Source organism: Homalodisca vitripennis, chromosome X, assembly GCF_021130785.1.
Source record: "Homalodisca vitripennis isolate AUS2020 chromosome X, UT_GWSS_2.1, whole genome shotgun sequence".
In the NCBI taxonomy this organism is placed as follows: Eukaryota; Metazoa; Arthropoda; class Insecta; order Hemiptera; family Cicadellidae; genus Homalodisca; species Homalodisca vitripennis.
In genome coordinates, this window is record NC_060215.1 from 63,273,435 (window position 1) to 63,280,980 (window position 7,546).

A 7,546-nucleotide genomic window follows, 5' to 3' on the forward strand; every position below is an offset into this window, starting at 1 on the left:
TAAAATGTAGTACTACAAACGATATAGCTTGTGATAATTAGTGTACCCCAGGGGCTCATAAAACTTATGAGTACATGGACAGCGATCTCGGGGTTACCTGAACAGGAGTCATTGTGACATGCTCCTGCCATAGTATCTTATTTTTTTTCCTTTGCCTACCTTTTTTTATTTCCGATACTAAAAATTCCAGTGGTCTTTGCACTTCCTTTTTTCCATTTCTCTCCAATTATCGTCTCCTCTTTACCCAATCTCTACCTATCTTCTTCTACTCAATTGAGGTTGTCTGAAGATTGATCAACACCGTCAGGAATGACTTTGCTCATCGTCCGGGGAAACACCGGACATTTCTTGGCGGAGGGTTGTGTGACTTCGTTCTGCCGATGGGTCGCGTCAGCGGAGGTCAGGAGCCAGCCACTTCGGTCCTTGCTCAGGTAGTGCGACATGCATAGGCGTATCTAGGATGACCAATACCAAGGAAGTTTTCCGTACCTTCCAGTCAAGCTGGGGTCCGGGAGCATTCCTACGGAATATGTTTAAATGCTGATGACATTGAACATTGCAAGTTTTACAGCCTCCGAGGGCATATTATTTCATCTTATAATCGTTCCCTTTAATACACAAAACAGTATTAGTGTATAATAAGCCAAATGTTTTAATCCATAAAAACAGAAATAGCAGACAATAACTTCATGATTCTTATATTTTACAGATTTATGGCCCAAATTAAAGACTGATTACAAACTAAATAAGTTTGAACATAAGTACTTTTTGCTAGAGTAAATCCGACAATACCAGGGACTCGATTGTTGCCGGTAGGAACTTCTTCCGGGCAACCTAGAAAATTATAGATTTTAAATTATCATCTCTGTCAAACAGGAACGTCATACACGATTTCCAGAAAGTTTAAAGTTTAAAAATTTAAACTATATCAGAAACATTGTTACATTAAAATCTAAATTGTCTTCTTCCAGCAAACAGGCCATCTTACCAATGTGCAATCTAAATCTGCAATCTTTCTCAATATTAATATATTAAATTCTATTTATTTCCACAAAAGTCATTTAAATGAATCTCCGGATGCATTCAGATCTCTCAAAAGAGTTTTACTACATGTTTTTTTTAAATCGTCAACAAATATTTTTTTCCCATATCTTGACTTTCTTGTTCAACTCCTTTATTGTTATTACTTAGTTTGGAAGACACCTGATTTGAAGATTAGTAAGGCTATCCTTGTTCTAAATAATATAAACTTTAACCGTAATAGCTTCAACCTAATATCGATTTCTCAGTTATTACAAAAACACTTTTAGATATTGCACATTCCTGTATTACGTACAATCTACTGTGCATTAGGCCTACTGTATTTTAATACAGCACATTACTTAATCCCATTACTGTACTATATTACTTTCTGAAACCAATAATGTATGTTAATAATTTGGGTTTCATCATAATATCTTCATAATTTCTGTTGTTTCTTTATTTTTTATAATACTAGTGGAGTCCGTTGAGACAAATGAGCACTAACTATTTGTCTCGATTTAATTAAGGCTTTTTATGTAGTAAACCGCTAGACTCTAAGGGTTGCTTTGATGGCATATTTGAGTCAAGGCTAAAATATGTCACAGTTTTCTGGGAATTTTGTTCTCTTCAGAATTTTAATAGAACCTTTATTTTAAATGGCATTCCGGATCATCTGGGGCCTCGGACAGTGAGAGAGTGTCAAAATGTTATAACCACAGATTTTTTAAACTTCCAATTCGCATTTACAATGATAGAAAAAACAGTTAACTATAATAATCAGTTGATAGCACAGAAATGTAAGTTAAACGGTTTTAAATTATTTAATTATTTGCCTCTTCAAATAAAAACCACTTCAAATGTGATATAATTTAAACAAGATAGGCATTTTACAGTTTGCATGGAGTTTTTGAGGTTATTTGATTATGAACTTAACATTTACTTGCTAATAATTATTTTGATATTTTTATTACTTATTTAAATTTTATTCCTGTAATTAAGAAATGCAATGCTCTATTGTGTAAAATATGTTTTTAAGGAGAGGCCAAATCCCTTTTAGGCCTTATTCTGCTCGTCCACGTGGGCCACTAGCCTTTGCGAGGATCCACACAAAAAAGTGTTGGAAAATTGTTTAAAAGAATACGAACTTCAAATCAAATACAACATATCTTTACTTTGATTGTGTATATACATTTTTTGTGAACATTTGATTTTATAAATTCAACTATACTGGTTACTGCATAACTTTCGAATGTCAGAAGGTATATATAAGTAATTATTTTATTTTCATAGGCTGGTCAACTATAAAAACCCGCTTTTATGAAACTAAAATCTTTTACGTGTAATACAATTTTTGATAGAAACAATACAGATAGTCGCAAGAAATACAATCATAAAACTAATTGTGTTATACATGTTATGTTCTCGTTACTGCTACAACTATTGACACACATTATTAACAAAAGTCATGAATATACGACTATCATCAACAACGAAAGCGATCTTAAGACAAATTAGCCGTCTAAGAGATGATCAGTAGGCGTGCATTGCCACTACTCGCTGTCTATTTCGCTTGAAGCGCGGGCTGGCTATATTTGTGATCGTCACCCCATGCAGGCTGCAGATGGACTCGTCATTACGGAAAATTACTAAGCGTGTAACTTGTGTTCTGATTTTTGTCAGCTGTTTTAGTTAACACATTAAAGCATACAAAAACGATTCCGAAGTATGAGACATGGTTCTACTGCGATCATCTTTCCAGTTTAACGCAAGTTAAAATATCCCTTAAATATTTGTATGAATGAGGGGAGGGGGGTTAATCTCCAGAATGGCGACATGGACGCAGAGATCCGGACTTGGATAAGATATTTTTCCGAGGGTATACCCATTGTTGGTTACTCCGGCCTTCCCCTTGTGGTAAGAAGCGGTGGTAAAATCTTATTGACACTGCTAGGGCGGGATCCTTCAAACGGAAATGCCTGAGAGGAACGAGGAAACGTGGGATACGCGAGCGAAATTGCCACAATGATTGCTCGACCGAGTCATGCTACGAGTTTCTGCCTGGATAGGTGAGCATGGCCTGATTTTGAAGATGGAGAATTGAGTCAGCCGTCCAGGGCCGGATGGATCGGGAGATTACCGGGAGAGACGTTTTGGTGTGTGACACGTAATATGTACCAAGCTTACATTCTGGGACCAGGTCTCTGGTGTGGCAAACAAGGCGTTGGTTTTACCCGTTTCTTTGAGCCGACTTATGAACAATATCGGCGGACCTGTGGCGAGTAAGCGGCGGCTGTTCATGTGGGTCACGCACTCAGTGCCCCTGTACGAGTGCGAGATATAAGCTCAACGTTGGGGTGCTGCAGACAAAAGATGGCGGCAGAACAGACAAAACGGGCACTCAGAATCTACTGTCGTCGTGGTGGCCCGGAGCCATCCCAATCGGCCTGATCGCTTTCGAAAGGAAGCGGGTATACGAGGGGAACGCTGTGGTAACTCCGAGACTCGAGTACACACCAGTGAGGAACTGATAAGAACGATGACTGCTAGAGAGCAGAGGACGTTAGATGGCCAGGCTGATTAGATCTGATAAATGGCTGGAAGGAAAGCACGGACAGGTAAATTTCTATCTGACCCACATCTTCACCGACCATGGCAACTTTTGAGCGTACCTGTTTAAGATGGGTAAGTTTGTAAGCTCGGAATTTCCTTATGGGGATACTGAGCACGACAACATCAACCCTACGATATTCTTCTCCAGACGGTGGGAAAAGAAAAGGGCTCGAGATTGCCATGGGCCAACTATTACCGGACACCATAGTTCGGAATATGGCCTTTGACAGACTCTACAATAGTGTATCTGCCTATGTAGAGAGAGTGCTTAAAACGAAGGAATTATAAGAAAGGTAATACAGCCCTGGTGTTGCTCAGCCGATGGCCTCTTACTATAGGAGCCCTCTGTTGGCTTAAGGGTGCGCCTGAATTAGCACCCCCTGGACATAGCACCCCCTCGCTACTGACGTCATTTTGACGTCACGAAAGGGGGTGCTAAATCAGCACAGTGGCCGTGTCCAGGCCCTGAGTAAACACCCCCTTGGAATACGGGGTCCTAATTCAGCGCCTTGACCGTGCTCATGTGCTGATTTAGCACCCCCTTGAATCTGGGGGGTGCTAAATCAGCGTATTGATGAGATGAATAATTACTCCAACGGAATATAGTAATAAAACGTTTTAACCATATTGCGATTAATTTTTCAATAAAATAAAATAATATATATATATATATATATATATATATATATATATATAATTATTTATATTATATATATTGCAATGAGTATATTTACTGCATTGCTGTGGTTTACTTAAAATTTCAAAAACAAAACAGTTCATTACTAATTATAAAAAAATTCTATGCATCAAATATACTTAAGTAAAAAAACTAGGTTCTAGGCATTCAAAATACAGGTTTATTTTTAAAGTAAAATTAATTTGAAATCGTGGTACGAACAACGCAGAGGAACTGATATTGCGTAAATCCGGCATGTGTAATAAAATATACATGGTCAGAGATTATATCAACCTATTAACCACTTTAAAAAACAATTATTTATTTATTTTAATTTTTCGAATACCAATCAAAAGCGGGAAAAATTAGAAAACCGTGAAATTGTAATTTTGCGACGGCTAAGAGCCAATTATTTTTTAAGGACGCATCATAAATTGAATTATACTATTTAAAACTGAATAGTATAATTCAAACACACTTGACAAACAATTTAAATATTATTTTATATCTATAAGAATAAATATCATTCAGTTATATCCATATCAGTTAGTTCAACTATAATTTTAGAAAAAAGTTGAAAACAATGTTAAAACACGTAGCAATAAATATACTACCGTATTTTCAAAAGCGTTATTGCTGTCAAAACATACATTTATATACTGAGTATTATGGATAATACATTGTTTAATTTCCCCTCTGTCGGTTAGTGTGCGTTTTTTTTGTTGTTAAAAATGGAATATCTTGGAAAATCTCTCAACGAGTAGGTCACAATACAAAAATCGAGTAAAACGGCAGCTCCAGAATATCTTATGCCAAATCGTGCTCACATCTTAGTCCCTTCTTTGTTTAAAGGTTATTTTTGACGATGGAAGGATTGTGAAGGAAACAGGATTTTTCCGGACATTTGCCATCGTTCATTTTCTTGTTTTCTTGTTTTCTTGTTTCACTGAACGATGGCAAATGTCCGGAAAAAATCTTAGTCCCTTCATTTAAAGTACAGGAAATACATTAATATCTGTTGCCAAGCAACTTTTTTTCTAATAAATTAAAAACTACTAGAGATATTGCAAATGTAATCAACAATGAACGCCTTTATGAACAATGAAGGACAAAAACAAATGTCTTAATTAACAATAATAAACTGTTGTATTTAATCATAAAGCTTCAATTTATTCACAATATATGTGAAAAAACTAAATAAAGTGACTAGGTTATCTGTTATATATTAAGAATAATAAAGAACAAGAAAATTCGTACAGTAATATTCAGACAATAATGCTTTTATAGATGACAAAATCAAGATAAGCGGTTTTATTGGAAATACATCTGATTGTCGCTTGACTAAATTTTCGTAAATAAATATGTCCTAAAACAACAGATATTAAAATAAATTCATTAAACATGAAATATTATGATTTGTATTCTATCCTTAGATAGGCCTGAAACATGTATTTCAAATGTTTTGCATAATATATCACAAAAATAAAAGAAATAGGGATAAGATACTCTAAAGTTGATATTAATTTATTTTCACGAACCATGTTTTTTTTACAGTAAAGATGCTCTTAATGAGTTATTTATTATTAGTTTGAAATAGTATTTGAGTAATTAGATTTGTGATACAATCCACGATCAGATTTATTCTTGTATACCTGCTGGATTTTAAGACATTCAAAGTTAATCAGATTTAATGGCCGCCATTTCGAAAGTATTAATGAATATTGTTTATAACTGGCCTTATTACCACAAATATTTGATCCCAAATTAGGTAGGATTTTGTTTATTCGTTTTAAGATATTAAAAGCGAATTTGTATATAAAAAACACATACAGACTAACGGATAGGAAACTAAGCACCAAAGATCTATTTTCCATATTCTGGAATGCGTTTGCCATGACCTGATCAGTTGCGGTATATAGACTTGTCCTAAGAATTACAGGACACTCTGTACATAAAATTATTATATAGAGTGTTCCACAATCTCTACCAAATATTTTCAGACATTATTCATGGACCAAATGCAAAAACAATCATATTCACCTTTCTAAAACTCAATAATTACTCTAATAGCCACAATTTTGTTTTGTTTTTGTCTTTTTTACTTTACTATTTATATTTGATGGATTGTTTAGGTTAATATTTTGTATATACCTTTATAACCTTAAGGAAAATCAAAAATTTAAATTTCTTACAAGCTTTATTTTCAAATAGTGATTTCTAAAAGATCTTTAAGCGTAAATATCTTAAAAGCGATATATGGTAAAAAATATCTAAATTATTACACAATTTAATAAAAAAATCTAACGATACCAAGTTTTAAAAATTGGTTGTGAAATAAGGGAGATAGTTTGTTTTTTAAAACCAATTACTGTTTTTTAAAACCAATTACCAAACAATATCCGCCTTTATTATATGACTGAATGTGGGCTGCAACAATCAGCTGTTTTGATTTTAGCTGCTCTAATCAAGTGATTTTAACATTACATTGCTGAACTGTGGTCATAATATTCTTAATTATTTCTAAACAAAGTTTCTTTTGATTGAGACGTCAGAAAAAAACACTCTAATACATGTTGATTACCTAGACCAAAAATTAAAAAATGTTCTTTTGTAGTTATTATATGTCTATTTAATATTTTGTTTTTAAATGGAAGACCTCAGACCTACTTTTGGCTTGTAAATTTATACGGAGTTTGTAGATATGCTATTGATTACGGTGTTAAACGTAGATGCTTAAATGTACCAGTAAAGATTGCTATTTGTTGCAGTTGTTACGTTTGTTCTAACCGAGGTTTGAAGATTTTGTTCTACCCGGAAAATAAAACATTAAAAAATATAAAAGTTTACTGTATACAAAATGAAATATTATGTATATTTGTGTAGTATTTTTTTATTATTAATGAAGTAATATTTATGCTTCTATACATCTGTTTACTACCTAGTTTACAAATCAGTTATAAAAATTACAACGAATTGAAAATTAGAGTGTAACAAAATTCTCTACACTTTCCGATATAAATAGCCTTAAAATAAAAGTACAGCTAAGCTGAAGTGTAATTTTAAATTTTACCTTTTTATAGACGCTTTATTAAAGACTTCACTGAGATTTCACTCTTTCTTTTTACAATATTGTAAGATTGTTCATTCTTAAGTTTGACACTTCCAGATACATGGGGTTAGAAGTGCACGTCTGACTAATGTAACACACAATAGTTTAAATATTCTTTAACTGCATAC